Source organism: Lynx canadensis, chromosome B4 (assembly GCF_007474595.2).
Source record: "Lynx canadensis isolate LIC74 chromosome B4, mLynCan4.pri.v2, whole genome shotgun sequence".
Taxonomy (NCBI): Eukaryota; Metazoa; Chordata; class Mammalia; order Carnivora; family Felidae; genus Lynx; species Lynx canadensis.
Window position 1 is genome coordinate 79,590,580 of NC_044309.1, and position 24,951 is coordinate 79,615,530.

The 24,951-nt window shown below is 43.5% G+C and overlaps 1 long non-coding RNA gene across 2 annotated transcripts in view; it reads left to right on the forward strand.

Annotated features, from left to right (window-relative positions):
- Positions 1 to 24,951, forward strand: part of LOC115519064 — a 111,471-nt gene that overhangs the window by 56,917 nt on the left and 29,603 nt on the right. The gene's annotated exons all lie outside the window — the stretch shown is intronic.

Sequence of the window (24,951 nt, forward strand, 5' to 3'; positions counted from 1 at the left end):
CCCTCTTGCAGCTGCATACTTTAAAAAAAAGGTGGGGGGGGGGAAGTGCTTGTCTTTGGTTAGAAGTGTCTTCTTTGGTTAGATGAGAGGAGTCTTCTCTGCTAAGCCTCCAAACAAGCTCTCTTGTTTTAGTGAGGTGCATGCAGAGGATGAGGTCAGACCAAGAATATGGACTGAGAGCAAAGATTCTAGGGGATAGACGTCCTAGGGGATAGTGAACCTCAAGTTACTTTCCTAGGGTAAGAGGTCATGGACAAGACTTAAACTTTCATCACTCTCTGAGATGGTTGGGCTTCTCTCAGCAAAGGGATACATGGCCACATGTTTTCTTAAAGAGTCCTACCATGCCATATGCTACACTTTTCCTTTGCAGTCTGCTTTATGCTAATAATGGAGCAGTTATCATGGAGCAAGAACATCTCAACATAGGGTGTTACTGATGACCAAGCCCCTCTTCCCCTCTGGTTAAACTCCTAATCATTCGGTACCTCTGGTGGTTTGTTCTTGCCACAACTTGTGTTCTGGCATCAGTGTTCCCCCACGCAACAGCTGATGACATCTCTTGGCCTCCCCCATCCATTCAGCAACACCTCTCCCCCCAACCCGCCTCCTCTGCCTGCTGTTCCAGCCTGTAACCCTGATCTCATTTCCTCCTACCTCTCACACCATTCTAAGACCTCTTGCCTCAACCTGTGCTTGCACTCCTTTCTTGGGAGCCCCTCTCATTCTTTTGGAGAGCCTACTTCTCTCTGATCTAGAGTCTTCCCTGCAATTTTGCCTTCCCCAAGACTTTCAGGAACCAGAGGATTCTCCAGAGAGGAAGATGGCTCCTATCCTTGAAGTTCCAGCTCCTCAGTGGGATGGATTTCATGCCTGGGTTGTGTGTTGTTTGTCTGTCTCAGACTTTGCAGCCCCCGAGGCAATGGCTCTGTCTTTGCAGGCTCAGGGAAGCTTTGGCAGCCAACAAATAATAAATAATACCCTGGTAACACCACCTGCAACTTGCTAATGAGTGTCTTTACCCTGCCTCCCTCACTTCTTGGAGGTTGGGGGTGGGGACCCCCAATTTCTGGGCAAATGGATGCCTTCTTCTTTTTAAGGTCTGGGAGAATTGAGTTTGGAGGGTGGGGTCAGGTTCTTTCTTTGGGGCAGAAGAATGTAGAAATGACCTTGAGGAGTATACTAAATAAAAAGAGTATACTCCTAATATTTCTTCCGACTGCAGAGTTTTGGAGATGGAAACCTTCAGGAGTGGGACAACAGGTCTGGGGCTCTTTGGATTTCTGGGGTCTTCTGGGCTTTGGTTCCAGAGGCAAGCTGGTGAGTTATCACTTGACCCCATCTCTTCCCTCAAGGCATATTTTCCTAAGTAATTGGTTCTCTGAGTTTGATACTCAGGGAGTCATCTTCCTCCAAGTCCTTAGGCCTCCAAGGCCACTAACTGACTACTGTCTTCCTTCATTTTTGGAGTACTAAAGTTAGCACACTGAAGGTAGTTTTCTTGAAGGCACCTATACCTGAAATTCCAGCAAGTGCCACCAGGTGAATCAGTTGTGATTTGGCTTTGGGTCATCTAAAGAAAGCAAGACAGGTATGCAATCTTGTCCATTTATGCATTTCCATATTGTCACCAAAAATGCCATTATTTTAAAGTATATTTTTGGATGTAGGTTTGACCCTACACAAGCCACATATGCCATCAGGCAAAAGCCCTTTCAATCTTTGTTGTGGTAGGTGTAGTAGCAAAAAGAAGTGAGGAGAGTATATGATTTGCTGAGATTGTCTAATGACCCAGCTAAATGGTTCATGGAATTAGTTTGTGGTCCATTTTTCTAAAGGCAAGCTTTGTGGTCTATATCAGAAAGAGCCATTCAAAATAATTTTGGCTCTACTCCAGTGTGGCGATCTCTCTGGAATTGGGCAGGTTTGTTGGGATGTTTTCATTTACTTGATCCATGTAGCTTTTGGCATTGTGTTACAGAGGCTGTAAAGTGGGGCAGGAAAACAGGAACACTGGTAAACAGAAATCACATTCTGATGTACAAACTGTGGGTTTGCATTCAGGGTTTGTATATAAGCTACTTCGATAGAAAAATTGGTGTTGCCTCTTTTTATACCCAGGAAAATGAAGACCAGCCCTTCCCTGCTTGGCCATCCAGTGCCACTCCAAAGACTTGAGTTTCCCAGAACCATCTTCCTCAGATCCCTCTTGATTTAGGGAGTGTTTCTTTAGCTATTTCCCATCTCCTTTGAGTGGAGATGTTTCCCTCATTTCTGCTTCTCTCTTCCAAAATTGCCCTTGCCTATGCTCACTCCCCCATGCCTCCCACCAGTTCTTGGGGTGTAAACAGTTCTGTCTGGTATTTGGGGTAGACGAGCTCTGTGTTGGATTAATTCTACATGACCCTACTTGTAGACTGCTGGGGGAGGAGCTAGCCTCCTTTTCATTTCTCTGGAGTCGGCTCCCAGACCTGGGCCAAGGAGGCTAATTTTCCCACGTGTAGGAAGCTGATGGGCCCCCCTCCTCTGCAACATTTGGCTCCCTATGTTCTCTGAGTCACCCCCTGACCCTGACCGTCTGTAGCTAGGGCTCAGACCCATAGAGCCAACCTCATCCAAGAGGGCTTAATGAGCACCTGGTGGCTAAGTGCTTTGAGATCGTTCAGATGAAAAAGGCTGTCAGTGGTTCGGGGTTATTATTGTCAAGGTGGTGGCGGCGGCAATTACTCTAGATGATCAGGGCATCCAGCTTCCTTTGTCCCTCATGGGAGCGCCAGGCTTGGAGGAATGGCAAATTGTCTTGCTCTATCTTCCTTGGATTCTGGTAGGGCATTAGCAAGGTTTCTTTAATGATCTGCCATCTTCCCTCTGCAGCCTGACAGGTAGCACCGTGGAAGCTCAGGAAACTCTGAAATGCTCATTCTCTAGGAGGTGAAGTGGTCTGAGGAGTGTAGAGTTACAGCAGCTAGACTCTGTTCCAGCTCTTGCATCTCAAGAGGGACTGGAGGAGCATTCGGGACTTGAGGATGGAGGATGGCCACCTCATTTGACCTCCTGTCTCTAGGACTGAAAGGGGGAGGAGAATGGTTGGTACATGGGAGCTTGAGAAAACCAATTAGATGGGTAGGCATGAGAAGAAAAGAAAATGGGTTCCCACTAAAGCTGCTCAGGACTTAGGTTAAGTTTATAGGAAAGAGGAAACACGTTAAACCAGGGAAGTGGTGGAGATGTTCCACCTTCTCTGAACCGTTTCTTTTTAATAGATTATTTTTTAAAGTTTATTTATTTACTTTGAGAGAGAGAGGAAAAGAGAGCAAGGGAGGGGCAGAGAGAGAGGGATAGAGAGAATCCTAAGCAGCCCGGAGCTTGATGCAGGGCTCGATCTCACGAACCATGAGGCATGACCTGAGCTGAAATCAAGAGCCAGTCGCTTAACCAACGGAGCCACCCAGGAGCCCCTGAACTGGTTTAAATAAAGAGAACTTTTATCTCTGACTTGGATGGTTGAAGTGGAAGAGCTTTCCAGAGACAGAAAGATACTGGGGATAACCCTAAGGGGTATGTGCTCCTAAGTGAATAAATCCACAGGCCACGATCACATCCCACGTTTCTGCCTGAGAGGAGTGGGGTTTAGTCCCTAATAATAGTGAAAGATGGCAGAGTATTTTGAGGGGGTCACTCAAATGGAGGTGCTGCTCCATTGCTCTTGCAGCCACCTGGATGGGGCGGGCAGGTAGGAATGTCACTGGCACAGGGACCCAGGGCCCTTGCTGCTTCCCATCTTGCCTGCATCTTTACTCTGGGTGCAAACACCATTCCTTTACCATTTCCACAAAGCCAATCATTTTCCTTGGGAAGAAAGAAAAAGCACAGATTTTCCTTGAGACGTTACTTTGTCCTATTTTCTCGGAAAGTTAGTTTTACCTCCTAGAAAATCTAACTCAAACATGAGAGATACCCTTTTATGTTTAAAAGTTTGAAATGAAGATGTCACACACTCTAGCATTTTAAAAGTCGCACAATAGTCCTTTTTTACCTTGCTTTCAAAGCCACAAATTATGAATAACGCCATCTTCTTCACTCACATTCCTCCCAGAAAGACCCTCCCAGTCACAGGTCCTTGGGGTCTGGCTTACATCTCTGCACTGTTTGCTGCCAGAAATGATGATTGTTTGAATTGCATGTTTCACCCCCTCTGATTAAGTGATATTCATTGCGATGATTAAGGATTCTAGAAACATCTTTTTAAAAAGTCACATGGCTTTGGTGAAAGATTATAAATAAGAAAGTTGTGATTGGATGATGGGCATTGAGGAGGGCACTTGTTGGGATGAGCACTGGGTATTGTCTGGGAACCAATTTGACAATAAATTATATTTTAAAAAAAGAAAGTTGTGATTGATATGGAGAAGAGAAAGGTCGGGAAAGGAGGGGAAGATAGTGGAAGAACGGAGGAGAGCGAATATTGACCAGGGGATTTAAAGTGTTGAAGCTCGAGAAAAAGAGAATGCTGGCCTTCCCTGAGACCAGAGCAGAAACAGCTGGACTTTCAGCCTGAAAGATTAGGAGTAGACTTGGAGAAGCACGGCTTTGCGGGGATGTTGAGGATCTTCTCTCTGAGAGACTGTGGAATCTACTGCTGTTAGGAGCCCTGTGCAAAGGAACAGTGAAGGGGGGCAGACAGTGCAGATAGAGGGCTCACTATGGTGATCCCCTGCTACTTTCCTCTTGAGCTGTTTGCTGCTCTCTCTTATCAGTTAGGACTGTCCAGTCCCGCTGCCTGAAACAGATTTGATGACTCAACAATGACCAATTAGGCGTTAACACATCTATCTCTGAGGCTATCTAGCCATCTTTATGGAGAACAGGATCTTAAATCTCTGCTCACTGGGACAGCCAGAGGCTTTGCCTAAACGGTGGAAAGAGCCATAGACATTTTTCATAATTATAATGACTTTTTACAGGGAAAGCCATAACTCCTGCTCCATAACTTTAGTGTGGAGAGGAGCCCATCGCAGACTCCATGATGCGGGGAATGGAGCCATCTGATGGCTGTCTTCTTCAGGCAGTCTGTGCTTTCCTACCATGAACAACTTCTGGGAGCAAAATTCAAAAGGAGGATAATGTGATTTCTATTCCAGGTGCCCTTCTACTGAAAGCAGACAGACTGCAATCTCCAGAGGTAGACAGTGAGTGACAGCAGGTCCGGAATTGAATGAGTAGTACATAGCTCGGCCAACCTCCAAATAGCTATGTGTGGAAGGGCATGGGGGGGGGGTCATTTGTTCTGGAAGGCTTCCTGGAGGGGGCAAGTGTGCAGAGGAAGAGGTCATTCTTAGAGGAAAATGACCCTTGTGTAGAGGTGGGTAAGATGGAGATGTAGAGCAACTTGGGAGCATAGATCCCATTATGCATCATCAAGAGTCTTGTCATTTCAGTCTTCCGATCCATTAATCAGGTCATATTCAGTCTCTCCCAGTGATCCCCTATGTTTTTATAACAATTTCATGACACTCCATGAATCAGGCCCAAGAGCTTCCTGTCTCATCACTCCTCCTCTTGACCCACCTTATTTATTGATGATTTGGTCTCTTTACTCTTCCCCTGTAAGACATATGTAAGAATATGAACATTGTTTCATATTGCACTTCGGTAGTTTGATTTCCCCCAAACTACTAGACAGTCTTTTTCTCATCCTTCTAACAGTCTGTGCTTTCCTCACTACACCTCAGAAGCTCTTTTGGGCCAACAAGAGGGCAGCTTGTCAAAATGTGAATGACCGGCCACTCCTGCTCATTTCCCAAGCCAAGTACCCCAGAGCCGTACCTTGTCTGATGACTTTCTTTGGCTAATTATACAGCATTAATGGTTTTCAGCTTCCTGCTGTTCATCCTCACTGACGTGTTTCAGTCAGGGCGTCCCTGACAACAGAGCCTGCGTTGGCACTTTTTGCTTCATCCCACATCCCTCTTGGTGCAACTGAAAGCCTGACTTCATAATAATCCAAGGTGTTGGGGCACCTGGGTGGCTCAGTCGGTTAAGTGTCCAACTTTGGCTCAGGTCATGATCTTATGGTTCATGAGTTGGAGACCCGCATTGTGCTCTCTGCTGTCAGAGAAGAATCTGTGTCAGATTCTGTCTCCTTCTCTTTCTCTGCCCCTCCCCTGCTCACACTCCGTCTCTCAAAAAAAAAAAAAAAAAAAAAGATTCAAGGTGCTAGAGGTGAATAGTTACCTGGGTAATTTAATCCATGTAGACCGTTTTCCTTTTCTTTTTTCTTTTCTTTTCTTTTTTTTTTAAAGACTGTTTTTCTGAAACATGGTTAAAGAATTTGAGTATCCATGTGATTGCTTCTGCAAGCCTCTTTGGTCAAGTAGACTTAATGTTATGGGTGTATCTTTTGTCATAGAGATTGACCTGTGACATCCTCCTGAAGGATTCTTTCTTTTGTCATAACACTGGAAAGATAAGCTAGTATGCTTCTTGGATTCAGTCGAGAAATGTCCTTCTTTGTGATTGCTACTACTCTGGATAAGGGAGGCAAAAATGAGTAAGACAAAATCTCTACCTTTTGAGTGGAGTGCTTTGAGGTTGGTGGGAAGATAGACAAGTAAACCAGCATTTATAATACAACATGGTCAGAGCTACGATGGAGGTGTGCATGGGGTCTGGGGATGAAGGGCATACATCTAACTCAGGTGCAGGGGCTATCATTTACTGGTTCAGGAGGCAGAGGGGATGAGTGGTTGTGGTAGCATAAAACTAAGGCTAGACACTAGAAAGTCTTTCTCAATTAGATTACCATTTTTTATCTATGCACTCCTGCACTGAACAGTCAGATGCAAGTACTAACCAGGTGCTAGTCACTATGCTCGGTTGTATTTGAAGACAAATAAGCCAGCAGGGAGCTTACAGTCTAGGGTGGTGGACAGAAAAAATAACCACTTAAAATCCAATATGGTAAAGCCTGAGGTAGAAGCTGACACTTTCTCAATTAAAGCCAATTGAATCATTGCACTGTGTAGGAATGCTTAGAAGGGGGAAAAAAAAAGAGGGCACTTTCAATGACTTGCCCTTTTGCTCCCTTCTAGTCTGTGAATAGGTTGATTCAAATTCCACTGTGCAGTTTATTTATCATCTGGAATCCCAGCAGTTGAAGGATCCGGAATATATCAAACTTCCTAGGTCTCTGCCTGGACACCCTTCCTAGTTCAGGAAGCAATTAGTCTGAGAGAGACAGAAGTGAGAGTGTAGGAGCAGAATATATATCCTTTTAAAATAATTTAGTAACAACCCTAGGTAAGTGACCAATAATTTATAGAGTCTATTCTTTTTATAGAGATATTTCCTTGCTGCTCAACCAGCGAGCTTGCCGGGTTTAGAGGATTAATCTTTGACGTAGTAAATATGCTCAAGTTGTAATTCAGTCGCAGGGATAAAGGGAACTTAGACTTGTCTTGTATAAGGGAAAAATATTAAATGGATTTGTGGAGGAACCACCATGGCAGTCCTTACTGGCTCTTGTATCTCAGCATCGAGAGTTTTCAAACTGCAAGGGACCCTCTCTCTAGGTCCTCTGATCCAATGGCCTTGTTTTACAGATGGGAAAACTGAGGCCTATGACACCTGAGATGGTAGTAGACCCAAGACTAGAACCCACATCTTTTGAGTCACACACACCTCAAGAGTTTTAATACTGCAGCATGCTACTACCTGTCACATTCGGACTCTGGTTTACTGGCAAGACTCCTCTGTCAACTTCCTTCCACTCAGATCTTTTCTGTCCTCCTCTATTCCTGGCCTCCTACCCATGAAACACCTTTTCTGGCCTCTGAAACATCCTTCACACACTTCCCCTCCTCAGGCCGGAATGCCTTCACTTTTCTCTCCCTTCTGCCCCTTTCTTCTCTAGCCCAGCTTCCTACTCCCTCTTCCAGGAAGCCTTCCCTAACCATCCTCCTGGCTCTTCCTCTTTTCAGCCCAGTTGTTGGTTTGTGTTTGCTGCTTTGTTGTTTTGTAAGCATTTTGAAAGAAGTTTATAGAAATGTATGTTCTACCAACAAACTCAGATGGCAAGGGCTGGAATGCACAGGGAGGATCTTATACTGTTACGTGACAGTTGGGATTGGACAGTCTGAGAAAGTTAAATTATTTCTGTATTTGGGAAGAGGAAAGAGGGAAATGAGACTGTCTTTGAGGTGAGTGGGTATGCTAGAGACAGGGAGGTATTCGAAATGACTTCTTAAGGTTATTTTCAGTCCCAGGATTCTGTAACCTTGTGCACCACCTTGGATATGCCAGAGACTTAGGCTGATGCTGTTACCAATTCTGTGGCCTGTGTTAAAGAACAAGACATCCTGCAACTAGTAGGCGGCAGATTGGTGCATCCATTGTGTGTTACGAAGAAAAAACAGCCTGGTGAAAGGGACGTCCCATGTGGAAAGCATTGTTAGGTGGAGCACCTGGCTGCCCAGTGGATGACCTCAGTTGCCGCCTGGAGGTCTCTACCTCAGGGAAGGGAGGCCCTGAGAGCCATTTTGACCCAAGTTCAAATTCTCTAGAACAAACAAGCTGATCTCTTGCTCCAAGGCCCAGTCAAAGAGGCTCCAGTGTGTTTATTGACTCTTGCATGTCCCTGCCCTGGAGAACAAACAAACAGCTCAACCTGACTCATTCCCTCCACAACTGCACTCAGTTGTATTGCTGGGTTTTGCCCGGAAAAATCCCTCAGACCCTATGGAAATAAGAGAGTCCGTGCTTGTGGGTCTCTGGTCATATATTCTTACTCCTCTTTCCCATTGAAAATTAATCCTTCCAAGAGGTGCAGAAGACTATCAGTAACTTCAAATTTGTTAGGCTTGGGCTCTCTCCATTGCTTGAGGCAAATAGACTTGCTTCATAGATTCATTCATTCAACAAACATTTGTTGAATGCCTACTATGAAAAGAGAGGCTCTCTCTTCTCGTGATGGGGGCTTGCTGGCTCCTACTTTGGAGAGTGCTGATGCTTTTACTTTTGACTAAATGATTTGAAAGTCCCCCTTTCCTAGCATCTTGTTGTAATAGCAGTAGTAGTAGTAGTCAGTAATAGTGACAGCTTTTCTCTCCTTTTCCACCATTGGGAGAATTTGGTTTATGAACCCTAACCATCTCCTTTCATTAAGCCTTTGGTGGAATTGTTTCTACCTCTTGGGATATTCCCACCTTGCTTTTCATAGAAACCTGCCTCACATTTTCCTCCACAGAAAAGGAGGCTGTCTTATGCTCACATCTCTGCTCAGCTCATTGCCTCTCTTTTTTAGAAGAAACTCAACTCAGACCTTCCCCGTTGTTGTGTTTCCTAAACTGTGTAATCCTCAGAAGGTTCATGTTAATAGGGGTTTCTTAAAAACAATCACACGATCAACTCAGTTTGGGAAATATAGGACTAGACAAACCAAAATGTTAAACTGCAGGACTTCTCAGAACCTTTAACATATTAATATTCATTTTGAATCTCCAAGAGGGGACTGATTTGCGATATCATTAGGCCACAGAACCCCTTTGAGAGAAAAACCTCTTATCAATTTTGGGGACATTTGCATTTCCTGAAATTTCAGTTTGAAATGCTGATGTCGTGGAAGGGAATATTGGACTAGGAGACAGGAACTTGGAATTGCTTCCCTCTCTGCCACTCACTTTTCTAGGTGACTCTGGGCAAGTCAACTTCTCTAGACCTCCATTCCTTTACTTGGAAAATGAGGAGTCTGACTTAAATCATCTCCCAATCTTCTTCTAGCTCTGATATTATAGAATTTTTTTTCTTTATTATCCCATTTCTTTCTTAATGTTTGTTCCTATGGTCAGTCTGAGAACCCCTAAGATGGATGTTATATCTCTTTTTCTCTGTATATCTTCCTGAAACACCCAAGACAGGGCCCATCTAAAGATAGAGTGGAAATAGAATGAAAATACACAACAGTGTCAGCACTGTGCAAAGGCATCCACAGATAGTCTCAGTATTCTAAGAATCAGAAACTTAAAATCTAAGATAGTTATCTTGACATACTCATAAATGACATGCAAATAATGGAATAGCACATTAAACCAATATGTAACTAAAGACAGCTGGAATAAATGCATTTTAGACATTACTGGAAAGGAAAACTATTTGTGGAAAGAAAACATGGTTGCTCCATGTGCTGCTGAATGTCTTAAGGGAAAGATTGGAGAAGCTTCTTGGAAGAGAGCTTCACTGATATCAAGCAAGGAAAGAGGATATTCTCTTCTTATGGGGTAGGTGAGGAGAGGGGGAGTATCTCTGGTCTATGGAGCAATCTCCTTGACTGAAAATTCAGAGAATGGAAGAAGGTTCATCTGGGAAGTATGATGGGACAGACCAGACACTGGATGTCAAGGAGGGGAAATAGGAGCTTTATCTGGAGCACCTGGGAAAGTAGATCAACACATTTCACTCCCAGCAATCTGTGGTGAAGTCAAAATCCCCGGGTGTTTGAACAAGACACACACATACATGGATGGCCCTAGAGACAGCCGGATTCCCTAGTGGGTGGCCCAAACCTTTTTTGCCTTCTCTTGCTTTGGGTGTGATGGGCTAGAGCCCTAGATTAAGTTCATGCCTCTGGGCACTGTCATTTAGAGAAGATAAGAGCGATGAGCAGAGACGCTTATCTTTATGGCTGTTCTTATTTGATTTACATTCTGTTTGTGTGTGCACACGCACGTGTTTTTATCTCTATGCGCCTGTGTGTGTGAATGTGAGTTTATGTGAGTGTGTACCTCTACGTATCTGTGGAAATGCGTTTTATATATGTATATGGGTTTGCAAAGTGCTTATATGTCTAGGGCTGTGTCTATTGTAAAAGGGTGAGGCTTAATTTTATGTGTGTGTGTATAAAATGGTGGGTGCACTCCATGTATATAGGGATAGTGGTCAATTTTATATACATGAGGACTTTGTTCACATACTTATTGTATCCATGTTTATATGTATTAACAGGCCTATATCTTAGGCTGTATCTATTTGGGTTACTTACTTTTGTATTTCTTTGCTTTAAGGGGTGAGTTTGTTCATTAATTTACTAACTGTAGAGAGCATACAGTAGAGTAGAGGTACATTTGTATGCATGTACGGAAAGTGCACATGCACTTTTGTATTATGTCAACACATTTATGAAATGTCTGTGTGTATCCTGATTTTCTCATCTAATTTAAAAACCTTTGCATTTTATAATGTTTATTTTGAAAGAGAGATAGAGAGAGTGCTGAAGGAACAGAGAGAGAGAATCACAAGCAGGCTCCGCACCATCAGTGCAGAGCTCGATGCGGGGCTCCAGCACATGAACAGTGAGATCATGACCTGAGCTGAAATTGAGAGTCAGAGGCTTATCCGACTGAGCCACCCGGGCGTCTCTTGCTTTGCATTTTATCGTAAGCTTTCCCAAATGTTTTTGGAAAAAGCAGGAGAACCTAACTAGATTTAGTACAAGCATCTAATGTAGGTATGTCCATGTGGAGTGAAATGCATGCCCTGCTCTTTATCCTTTTGCGATCTCCTCCTTGGAGGCATCTCACCCTAGACATCCCTTGTGCCTATGGAACTTGGAAAACTACCTGAAACACCCCTTCACCACTATGAATAAATAGCCCATCTCCCTTCCTGGGCTGTCCAACCAGGAAGGAGGGGTAGGAGATAGCCAACCACAGATTTTAAGGTCTAGCTGCTTGAGAAGATTTTTCTCTTCTTTTGTCTCTTCCTGGTTTCATCTTTTCTATCCCTCAACCTGTTCTAATCCCTCGAAAGAGAGGACAAGGTTTTCTTTTCCCCAGAGAAACCAGAGAGAGAGAGCAAAGGAGATTTTGCTCCGAGGGAATCTGCTCCCATTTTATGGGGTTTGTCAATAATGTTCCTTCATTAAGATAGCATCTCAGCAGAATGAAAGAGGCCTCTGCCCTTCATGAAAAGAGTTGTTTTCTCTTGGGGGTGTGTGAGGGGGGCATTAAATAAACCTGTTTTTTAAAAAAGTACCTCTGCAGCAAGGAAATGTGTTATTATTGTAATTGTCTAATGCTAATTATACTTATTACTATAATAACCATTTTGTTGTAACAAATGATGTAATCCTCTTTATTTCTGTCGCTGCCAGAGGCGAGTGGTGTGTCTACAGCAAGAGGGTACCTGGGAGTGTTCTTAGTGGGGAAGTGCAATCAATCCAGGGACAGTGAGGGAGCCTGTGCTGGTGAATGGCTTTGCTGCTCTAGGGGTGAGGGATGCAAGGTGGAAGATGTGCAGATTGTTTTCTCCCCACCTTTCCTTCTCTCTGAAATTCTTCATTTTAGGCCCTTTCCTGAAAAGTGTTCAACCATTCAGTGAGACCTTCCTTTATTCATTCAACAAACATTTATTTAGTACCTGCTATGCACCATATGTTAGAGTCAGTCATAGCGATATAAAGTAAATAAGATGAGACCTTTACTTCTGAGAAGCCCATGGTCTAGTGGTGGAGACTGATATCCGAACATGATTTTCAATGCAGTAGGATAGGTGAGACACAGGAATGTCTATTTAAAGTGCTGTGAGGACATGTGTGGAAGTCATGATTTAGTCTATATATGGAAGCTCAAAAAGCTGAGTGTTTTGGAGGCACACTAGGAATTTGTAGCACAGAGAAGGGCAGCTTGTCATACCATGGGGAGGGAACTATTAAAGGCATGAAGGATGCTAAACCTGTTTGTTTTGTGATATTAATACCAATACCAATAATAGCTAATATCACTTCATGTCATGCGTTGTTCCAGACACTCGTGTGTGTCGGCTCACTTAATCTTTGCAACACTATGAGGTAGTGCTGCTGTGAAGGAAGGTTAAGTTGAATTAGTAGATGGAAAGCACTTGGAACAGTGCTTGATATGGAGTAGTATTGGCTATTTTAAAAGTTTTATTTTTATTTTTTGAGACACAGAGAGAGAGAGAGAGAGAGTGCACGCGCGCATGCACACACACATGTGCGAGTGGGGGGAGGAGCAGAAGGAGAAGGAAAGAATCTTAAGAAAGTTCCACACTCAGCATAGAGCCTGACGTGGGGCTTGATATCATGACCATGAGATCATCCTGGGCCAAAATCAAGAGTCAGATGCTTAACTGACTGAGCCACGCAGGCACCTGTATTGGCTGTTTTTTATTGTTTCATTAACAGATGCAAAACCTGAGGCTTAGATTGAATAACTTGTCCAGTTTCACACATACAGTAAGCAAGAAAGCTTGGATTTGAAGCCCGGTTCTGAACAGAGCCCCAGTTTTTAACCACTCTTGTAATTAACAGGTGCATACCAGGGACAGGTAATAATTTGTGATGAGGCTGCCAGATAGTTTGGGGCTAAAGTGTGAATGGCCTTGTGTACCATTAGAGGTTCCTAAACAGAGATCAGGTCTGTGTTTTAGAAAGATTATTCCAGAAACTGGGACTCTGTGGACAAGTGGCATCTAAGACAGTTGGTTCTTACTCTTGATGTGTTCAGCTCAGCAGCTGCTATGACCAATGTGAGCTACAGAACTGCCTTAACTGGCTGCCTGTAGGACATGGAAGAAAGACAGGTTGAGGAGATTATCAGGTTAACAATATCTAGAGAGAGGGCTAAACCAAGTTTCCAAGGCCCCATAATTGGGTTGTTTAAATGGGCCACAGTAACATAATGTCGATAGGCCTTCACTTCCCTTGGTGTTAGTAGACACTTCAGGTCTTCTCTATTTCTGGGCTGGGGACTTGTCTGTCTCATTCACCACTCTATTTCCAGTACCCAGCAGAGGGCCTGGCTATAGGATATGTTCATAAATCCATCATATGAAGGACCATTCACTCTTCCTGGAGCTCTATGTACCCCAAGCTTGGCCTAATGCTCCTACAATTGACTTTTTCACTAACAATCAAAAAGGTTATGCCTCTTGTTCTCAGGGCCCTTCTCTCCATCCCACCATACACACAGACTAATAATCCCCTTCTTTTTCCTCACCTGTTACCTTAAGTTCAGCCAGTTCCCCTTAGCAGGATTTGAGGAGTGCAACAAAGGGAATAGTGATAATGGTTAACATTTACTGCATGCCTGCCAGGTGCCAGGTACAATCCTAAGTATTTTACATGTGTTACCTAAGGTCTTACAACACCAGTATGAGGAGATACTATCATGATCCTAACTTTACAGATAAGAAAACTGAGCTATGAAGAAGTCAGATAACTTGTCCAAGGTCACATGGCTTTTAAGTAACAGAGCCATATCCAATACACCAGTGCTTCTTAAACCTTAATAAGAGGGTCTTGTTAAAATGTATATTCTCATTTGGTGAAGCTGTCGTGGGGTCCAAAATTCTGTACTTTTTAATAAGCTCCCAAGTGATGAACATGCTGTTGGCCCATGTCCCACATGTTAGGTACTAAGGCTCTACACTTGATTACTTCTCCATATCAACCATTCTCTGACTCGTGCTGTCACGAACTGTCAGAGTTATTTTCTGAATAGATAGGACATTTGCTTAAAACAGTTCTATGAACCATAGGAGTTACCATCCTCCCACGCAAAAAAAGGGGGGTTGGCAGATGGATATTGTATTGACACATCTTTGTGCTTCTTGTGCAAAGAGCTGAGTGTGAGCGATGGGCAGACTTCATGGGTGTGGGCCCTGTCTCCTGTAGGCTCTGAGTGCACCCTAGTTGATGGCCACCAGTGGAGGCACTTCTGCCTCCATTCCACTGAGGTCACTAGTTGAATTAGACCTAGGTATTTCTGGTGAAAGTGTCCCAGCCTCAAGGCTTCTACTGTAGTCTATTGATTGTGCCTCTGGAAGTCCCTAAGCTCAGATGTCTGGAATTCTTTGTTAGCCTCTTCCAAATGCACAAACTAATAGGAGAAGGCAGGAAATATAGGAGAACAAAGCTTCATGAAAAGAGTAGATCAATCAATTTATTAACAAATATTTATTGAAGCCCTGATATTAAAATACAGGAATTTTACCCTAAACCCCAGCCTCAGATGAGCTGCAGGAATAGTGTCAACTCTCATCTAGTATCTTTTCCTAGTCAATGCTGCCTTCTCCTTTATTTCCCAGCCAGATATAATCCCGAAGACAATTCTAAGGGCAGAGATACATTTTTGGAAGATTAAAAAAATGCTGCATTAAAAGTCCAAAAGAGGGGCGCCTGGGTGGCGCAGTCGGTTAAGCGTCCGACTTCAGCCAGGTCACGATCTCGCAGTCCGTGAGTTCGAGCCCCGCGTCAGGCTCTGGGCTCATGGCTCAGAGCCTGGAGTCTGTTTCCGATTCTGTGTCTCCCTCTCTCTCTGCCCCTCCCCCGTTCATGCTCTGTCTCTCTCTGTCCCAAAAATAAATAAACGTTGAAAAAAAAAATAAAAAAAAAAAAAAAGTCCAAAAGAAATTATTTTATTTTTCTACTGACTTGGTGAGAGCTGTGTCACAGCTCTGCTGCCTCAGCCAGGTCCCTGGTAGTTGGCTGTAACCTGAACCTCAAAGGTCCCTTCTGATTCTCTGATTTCATTCCAATCAGGCCTGGAGGCCTCTTGGTGCTCAGGTGAACCCTCATGGGCAATTATAGCTCCCCGACAGCTTGGGCTTACTCTTCGTAAATCTTAGGTAGTTCAACTCTTGGAGAGATGGAGCTCCCAGTGGGAGAAGCAGAGACCTGAACGTTGTGGAATTTCTCTGATCCTTTCCATTGCTTCCTATCCCCATGGCCATCCCTGAAGTCCAGATCAGCACCAGACATCTGAACGAGGGTTTGCTTTCAGACCCTTCTTCACTTTTCCTATTTAAGTAAAAATTTCAAACTAGGTCATTAATTCATTCAACAAGCACTTGAAAGTGCCTGCTATGAATAACACATTGGGCTAGTTGCCCAAAGGAATATTTAAAAAAATGAATGAGACATAATCATTAGCTTCAAAAATAGCCTAATAGAATAATAATTGTGAGCTGGAGTGTGCACCATGAGAGAGGCACAGATAAAATTCCCTGAGGTCCGAAGAAGAGAGAGCAAATAAAATAATGTGTGCAAAAGGCATTTTTTTAAACTGTGAATACCCCATACATGTAAGTTTTTAAATTCCCAAAGCAAGGAAAACAGAACAAGGTTGGGAATCAGGAGGCCTGGCCCCAGATTAGAGGTTGGCAAACTATGACCCAAGGCCTGTTTTTGTACAACCCTCAAGCTCAGAATGTTTTGTTGTTGTTGTTTACATTTTATTTATTTACTTTAAAATTTATTTATTTTGAGAGAGAGAGAGAGAGAGAGAGAACACGTGCATACACTCACACATGAGCAGGGGAGGGGCAGAGAGAGAGTGATAGAGAATCCCAAACAGGCTCAGGACTGTGAGCACAGAGCTTACTCAAGGCTCTATCTCATGAACCCTGAGATCTTGACCGGAACCAAAACCAAGAGTCAGATGCTTAACCAACTGACCCACTCAGATGCCCCTGTGTTTTACATTTTTAAAGGGTTATATTTAAAAAAAAAACACCAAAGAAGAATGTGCAACAGAGATCACATGCAGCTTGCAAAGCCTCAAATATTTATTGTTTGGCCTTTTACAGAAAAAGCTTGTCAACCTCCTGATCTCAACCAAATTTTACCCTAATTGTATTAACTATGTATAAACCTGCTAAAAAGTTGGAGGTCATCATGTAAGTAAGGGGGGGACTATTCATTAATTGAATAAGATGGCTGGATTTGGTCGCAGTAGGAGGATGAATTGGAATAGGAGAACGTTTAAAATCCCAATCTTGGGGCAGCTGGCTGGCTCAGTTGGTAGAAGCATGCGACTCTTGATCTTGGGGTTGTGAGTTTGAGCCTCACATTGGGTGTAGAAATTATTTTAAAAATTGGGGCACCTGGGTGGCTCAGTTGGTTAAGCATCCAACTTTGGCTCAGGTCATGATCTCAAGATTTGTGAGTTCGAGCTCTGTGTTGGGCTCTGTGCTGACAACTCAGAGCCTGGACCCTGCTTCAGATTCTGTGTCTCCCCCTCTCTCTACCCGTCCCATGCTCATGCTGTCTCTCTCTCTGTCTCTCAATAATAAATAAACATTAAAAAAAGAAATTACTTAAAAAATAAAAATCTAAAAATAAAATAAAATAAAATCCCAATCTAGGGTCTGGAACTAGTGGGGGGGATATAGATTTGGGAGTCATCAGCACACATCCAGTGATTGAAACTCGAGTGGATAAAATCATCCAAGCAGAAGACCAAGGATGAAAACTTGGGAGTATCTACTAGTTAGTGGGGGCTGAAAGGATGAGAGAGCAGTGAAGGAGCCTAAGAAAGTGATCCAAGCTGTAGGAAGAGAGCAAGAGATGAAGAGTATCATAGATGGAGTGGGTTGTTGACAGTGTTGGATGCCAAACAGGGGTAAAGTGGAGCAAAGACTGAAAAGAAGCCATTGCATAGGTCACCGGAGACTCTGTGAGGACAGTTTCGGGAGAGAGGTAGAGTGGAGATGGGCAGTGCCTTTTAGGATGTTGGCAGTGGAGGGGAGGATGGAGATCAGCTAGTGGGAAGAACACCCATTTTGTCCACCATGCAGGGGTAGTGAGGATCAAATAAATTATGCATGTAAAAGCACTTTGAAAACTGTAAAATACTTACAAATAAAAGGCATTGTGTTATTATAAACTGAGTACTTTCCAGTTCTAAATTTTATTTTATTTTTTTTTGAGAGAGCAAGCGCACGTGAGCGGGGGAGGGGCAGAAGAACAGAGAGAGAGAAAATCTTTTTTTTTTAATTTTATTTATTTATTTTGAAAGAGAGAGTGTGAGCAGGGGAGGGGCAGAGAGAGAGAGAATCCCAAGCAGGCTCCGTGCTGTCAGCACAGAGTCTCATGCAAGGCTCGAACTCACTGAGATCATGACCTGAACTGAAACCAAGGCTCTGATGGTTAACTGACTGAGCCTTCCAGGCACCCTCTAGTTCTGAATTCTATGAAACTATTTTTCAAAGTTTATAGCTTAGAACCAAAGACTTTCTATTCCCTGTTATCAATTCTAAACATTCCCTTCTTCAAGGCCTTTCTCAAAGCTAGCTCATCTCCCTAGTGTCTGAGTTCCCAGTATGGGACTACCTGTACCAGTTAGCAAATCTGTTGCTCATCTTCCCTGAAAACCTTATTTTCCTTCTCTTCTGAGTCTTCACCCAGGCCATTTGCTTTGCTTTAAGGTTTAAGAATTGCTTGTTTTAGGGGTTGACAGATTTAGCAAACAAAAATGCAGGATGCTATCCATTCATCCATCGATGGACATTTGGGCTCTTTCCATGCTGCTTCCTCTACTCTCTTAGTTTATCCAGATGGGTCTCTTCCTTTAGAACTTAACTCAAAGCTCATGATGATTGGCATGATAATTAATGAAAAGAATATAGCCTTGTTTAGACAAACAGATTTGGATTTAAACCCTGGCCTTCTACTCACATGTTGTGTGAACTTGATTAAATCTCTTCATTTCTCTGAATCTGTAAGTTATCTTTCAAGGCTTTTGTAAGGATTAAAGTAAACAATATTTCTTGGTTTGTTTGCTTAGGTCTTACGTATTTATTTAAACCTCCCAATTCCACAGGTAAATTCTTTGCTCTGTGTGCCCTCTCAGCTTAAATACTCATACCTCCTTCATCTGCATTGCTGCTTAGGTTTTCAGCCTGGGTCAGAGTCCTGGGAGGAGGTCTCGTTTGTCCCATCAATCAGGGGATGATCTATCTGGGCCATTCCTTATAGAACCCATGGCAGGGATCTACCCACAGGGAGTTTCAGGATAAGAATAGACTGCCGGGGGGCACCTGGGTGGTGTCCAACTTCAGGTCAGGTCATGATCTCGCGGTCCTGGGTTCAAGCTCTGCATCAGGCTCTGTGTTGGCAGCTCAGAGCCTAGAGCCCCCTTCTGACTCTGTGTCTTGCTCTCTCTCTGCCCTTCTCCTGCTCACGCTCTGTCTCTCTGCCTCTTTCTCCCTCAAAAGTAAAATAAACAGTAAAAATAGAAAGAAAGAAAAAGAAAGAAAGAAAGAAAGAAAGAAAGAAAGAAAGAAAGAAGAAAAAAAAATAGATTGCTGGGCTCTCATGTGTCTGTCCTTTTTCTCTGGACTACTTGGAAGGAACTCAAGGTAGAGTCCCTAGGAAGCTCAAGGGTGAGTCTTACAGCCCACGTTCTGTTGCTACTGCTGTGCTAGCTCTGTACAGGTTTTCTGAGTGGGTTGATAGGGAAGAAGGGCATGGTGAACCCTCTGTGGTGAGGGATGCGGAGTGGGGGAGCCAGAGTAATTACTAATGCTCTTCTCTGTGATTCAGATCAATTATAAATACTGAGATTCATAAGAATCATAGTGATGGGATACAGGCAGAAAGGTGAAGGCCGTGGATTTCCCCTTTAACTATCAAACTCTCAGCCAGAGGGCTCAGTTGGGCTTCCCTGCCCTCAATACCCCCAGGTGGCAGGTGGGAGGTAGAGTCTGGTGCCCTTGCTTCCTCTTGCCTGAAGCTCACTTGCAACCATTGCTATTGTAATACTACCCACTCTCTCTCACCCTAGCTGCTGGGAGTATGGGTAAGCAGTCAGGTTAGCTAGATCTCCTAGCTCTGATTTTTATTTCAAGCCCAGAAAAAAAAAAAAAAAAAAAAAAAAAACCTACACCTGACAAAACTCAGTAATAGAAGGTGTTTTCTCCCCCTTCCCTTCTCTGGTCCCCTGGAGCTTATTTCACTGGAAGGGAACGCAGGTTGATGTATTTTTAAATGGCTTTGATTTTATCACCTTGCTTAATGATTTGGCACGTTATTTATTAGATGGGGAGCTTCCCAGAGGGGCCTGGCCCATTAACGTATAAATAATGTGGCAAATAGTTCAATAGAGCCGTAAAAAAAGTGATTTAGAAATAAATTGACCTCTGTTTGTTACATGTAAACGAAGGCCCAGGGTCATAATGTATTTCGTGCCCTTAAGCTGGGTTGGTGGGGTTGGGGTGGGAAGGGATGAGTAGGGGGCTAGTGCAGACACTGGGGAGATTTTTTTTTGTCACAGCTCTTTTTTCCTCTGCCATGTTGAGGGTGTGGCGGATATGATGTGGGCTGCATGTGGTGTGTCTGTGGCAGAATGAATAGATTGATACCTATGGTCTGGGGCAGCAATGTGGTTGGTTGGCAGGGATGGAGATGGGTGGTTTGAGATGGGGGTTTCCTTCAGGACAAAAATCCGTTTGTAATTTTATTATTGAGGAGTTAATATTTAACCCAGGTGTGTGGAAAGTGAAGTAGATGGTTTGAAAAGCAGGTTCTGTCTTGGTGCATCCGGGTCTCTGTAGTAAGCACCTTTGATGGGGATTTGTTGTTCATCTCTGCCTAGTACAGCATGCAGAACGTAGTAGGTAGTCAGTAAACGTTTACTGAGCACATATCCACATATCTCCAGTGATTGTGGTAGGGAAAGAACAGTAAAGATCATTTCTGAAGTAGAGATGTGAAAGAATGGGTACAATAGCTAACATTTACTAATCACTTCACATATGTAGCCTAATTAAATTTTTTTGTGTTTAAGTTGTTAAATGGCACATATTCACAAGAGTGTATAAAAATGTATGTGCATTTTAATGAATTAATGTGGCACTTAGAAATGCCCATGCAAGCACCATTTATTAAAAAAAAAAAAAAAGAACGTAGCCAGGGCCCCAGAACTCCCCTGCATGTCCCCCCATTTTTTTAGAGAGAGAGAGAGAGAAGGCAGGGCAGAGAGAGGGAGAGAGAGAGTCCCAAGCAGGCTCTGTACTGTCAGTGAGGAGACCGATGTGGGGCTTGAACTCATGAACATGAGATTGTGACCTGAGGTGAAATCAAGAGTCAGATGCTTAACTGACTGAGCCACCCAGGTGTCCGTGTTATGTCCCTTTTTGATCACAATCCTGTCCCTTCTCCAAAGGTAACTATCTTGTATTTTGTAATAATAATTTTCTGGTTTTTCATCATGGTTTTGGTACCAATGTATGTATCCTTAAACAATATCATTTTGCTTCTTTTTGAATCTTATATAAATATACTTGAACTGTGTGCATTCTTTTGTGTCTTACATTTTTTTACTCAGCATTTAATTTGTGAGATTCAACCATGTTGTTGCTCATCACTGTAATTTGTTCATTTTCATTGCTGTACACATTCTATAATATGAATATACCATGACTTATCCATTCTACTGTTGATAGACATCTTCACCTTTCAGTTTTTATCACCTGAAAACAGTGCTGCTCTGAACATTCTTTTTTTTTTTTTTTTTAAATTTTTTTTTTCAACGTTTATTTATTTTTGGGACAGAGAGAGACAGAGCATGAACGGGGGAGGGGCAGAGAGAGAGGGAGACACAGAATCGGAAACAGGCTCCAGGCTCTGAGCCATCAGCCCAGAGCCCCACGCGGGGCTCGAACTCACGGACCGCGAGATCGTGACCTGGCTGAAGTCGGACGCTTAACCGACTGCGCCACCCAGGAGCCCCTGAACATTCTTAAACATGTATCCTAGTGCACCTGTAGCATATTTTATAGGGTCTATATCTAGTGGTGGAATTTCTGGGTTATAGGGTATGTGAACATTCAAGTTTACTTAGTAATATCAAATTGTTTTCCAGGTAGTTATACCAATTTTCCCTCTCACCAGAGTATCTGAGAGTTCCTGCTGTTCTAGCATTCTTGCCAAACTCTTAGTAGCCCTAGAATTTTCCAATTTAAGTTTTACAATATCATATCAAATTGGAATTACTGGGGCGCCTGGGTGGCGCAGTCGGTTAAAGCGTCCGACTTCAGCCGGGTCACGATCTCGCGGTCCGTGAGTTCGAGCCCCGCGTCGGGCTCTGGGCTGATGGCTCAGAGCCTGGAGCCTGTTTCCGATTCTGTGTCTCCCTCTCTCTCTGCCCCTCCCCTGTTCATGCTCTGTCTCTCTCTGTCCCAAAAATAAATAAAAAAAACGTTGAAAAAAAAATTTCAAATTGGAATTACTATTATTCCCATTTTACAGATGATTAAACTGAATATCATGGTGTTTCAGCAACTTGCTCCAAGTTGTATAACCGGTAAATGGCAGAGCCAGTATTTGAACTTGAATTTGACTCCATAACCCAGCTTTTAATCTCTATGTTTATATTTTGTCTTGATGATGAATACTTGATAGATTTTGGATAAATTACATAGAAAATATTTTCTGCACATTTAATTTTGTTAAACAATTGAAACATTTTTTGTTATGTGTGAAATGGACTATCCCTCTTATGCTTAGTACCAACTTGTGTAGTGGGAAAAGTGGCTTGTTTCAGATTTGGGGTGGGATAACCATTTAAGATTAAATATTTAATCTTGAATATGAAATATTTGTCAGAGAGTATCTGACATGGAGTTGACTGTAGGATGTCCAGATGAAGCTTCCAGAGATGATCCAGACCATCCCTCTCTAAAGGCAGAACAACTCTTGGGTGAGGGACTCCACCCAGGAGCCAGAAAGTCCTTTTTTCATGCTACTTCAATTCCTGCTGCTGTTTCAACTCATTCCCTCTAGTTCATTCTTCCAAAGAGAACCCTTAATACATGATCAAAGGCCCCCTTTCTGGTTTCAGGGTATCATGTTGGCTGGGCAGAGTTTCCAATAGAGTCAGGGCTTTAGGATGTCTTTCATCCCAAGAGCTCAAAGCCTCCCACGGACATTAACCCATTAATCACCATGCTGCTCTGTGAAGTTGAGAACAAGTCAGTGGGAGCCTCCCCCGCTTCCCAGGTAGAGAAACTGAGTCCATGACTTGTCCAGAACTGCCCAGGGAGTCAGGGTGGAGCCAGGAAAGGAACTCAGGTGTCCAGGGAGACCATCTCCTCCACTGTTAGTGAATCAGAGCTCCAGTTTTCTGCACATTCAGCAGAAAAAAGGACTCATGATTGAATGGTGAAAATTGAAGCCAGTGTTACAGGACATCAGAATCCTGGGATCACTGAGCCAGACAGCCTTGCCCAAGGAGACATGCATTCTTCAAGACCAGGGCCAGGGTTTTTACTTCTGTCTCATTGATGTGCCTGGTAGACTATGTCCAGTACATGGAAGGCCCTTGATAACTATTAAAGCTGAATGAGTACAGAAACAAGCAAGTGGCAAGATGCCTGAATTTGTCTTATTATCTGGGCCTCCTCCCTACTCCCAATTTTTCCTTCTAACAAGAACATCTTTGGGAAGGGGCATGAGGAAATGAACCTTCAGCCCAATGTCGCTGGGTGACACATGAGCCTAGACAGAGCAGTGGGTAGAGAAGCCTTAGGTCCACAGGCTGGGAATGGAAGAGAGAGGGGTGGAAGGAGTTCCTGAGACTCACTCTTACTTTGCCTAAGAAGATCTATAAATGAAACTAAATTTTAAGCTTATTTCAAGAATTCTGTGAGTTCCTGCCCCTCACCTGCCAGTGTAGTCATCTGGGACAGACACCTTTGCCAATTATAGCCTTTATCCATTCCATGGCAAACAACAGAGCTCTGGGCCTCGTGACCAGATAAAAACATGAATTTTGTTTTCTCCATGTCCTCATCATTTTGTTGACATTCTCAGTGGATTGCTGTTTAGAGGAAGCAGTGAGCATATGTCACTTTAAAATATGTCGTTCTCAGGCACCTGGGTGGCTCAGTGGGTTAAATGTCTGACTTTGGCTCGGGTCGTGATCTCGCGGTGTGTGAGTTTGAGCCCCACATGGGGCTCTGTACTGACAGTGCAGAGCCTGCTTTGGATTCTCTCTCCCTCTCTCTCTCTCTGCCCCTCCCCCACTTGTGCTCTCTCTCTGAGTGAATAAACTTTAAAAATTAAAAATAAAATAAAATAAAATAAAATATGTCATTCTCGGGGTGCCTGGGTGGCTCAGTCAGTTAAGTACCTGACTTAAGCTCAGGTAATGATCTCACGGTGGGTTTGAGCCCCGCGTTGGGCTCTGTGCTGACAGCTCAGAGCCTGGAGCCTGCTTTGGGTTCTGTGTCTCCCTCTCTCTCTCTGCCCCTCCCTGGCTTGTGCTCTGTCTCTCTCTCTCTCAAAAATAAATAAACATTAAACAGAATAAAATAAAATATGCCATTCTTAGTGTGCTCAGAGATCACAAAATCAAAGACTCTTCTAGGACTAGAGGACCTCCCTGGTCATGGCTTATGCATCCCTGTGTGTCAGTAGAAGATGTCTACCTCAGTTATGGGATGAACTGGAGGAGAGTTATCTGTTTAGAATGTGTATGTGAGACTCCTTAGGAACGTCTCTACACATGACTGGATGTGTATTTGCAAATCGATTTACCTATTATATGTAGGAATCTCTGTGAGTGAATATGTCAAGAGAGGGGACATCCACATTTGTGTAGGCGACTTTGCTCCCTTTGCTAGCACCTCGTGTAGCTTTTCTCTATCTTCAGACCCTCCTTCCCTTCACCTCCCCAGTAGGTGCTAGTTGGCAGCTCCTGAAGAATCTTGAGGCTGGGGTTGAGGATATTTGCTCCCAATTCTTCTCCTGGCATGTCTTTATTTCAGCCACCCATCTGATCCCATCCCCATCCCTAGAAGGGCTTCCCGCTGCCTGCGTTTATCTCCCTGTTTTATGATGTCATTTAATTAGCTCGCACATGGTGGTTTTATGGGACAAACACGGCCTTGTTTGCCTTACAACTGGATTTCACAGCTCTGTGGGGACAGGTCAGGAAATCTCAGGCCTGTGGTGTGTGGAGTTCAAGAATACTGGATCTTTAGGAACCCTAGGAATTTTGGGAAGGGTCTGACTTGGAGTTCTATCTTCCAAACACTAGAAAAAAGTCCCCTGTCACTTCTCCAACTCCCCATCCCATAGCATGTGAATTAACCTTGCTGGGGAAGTGGGAAGGCTGTGCCAATCACAGCCAAGGGGATACCAATTCTTTTGCTGTC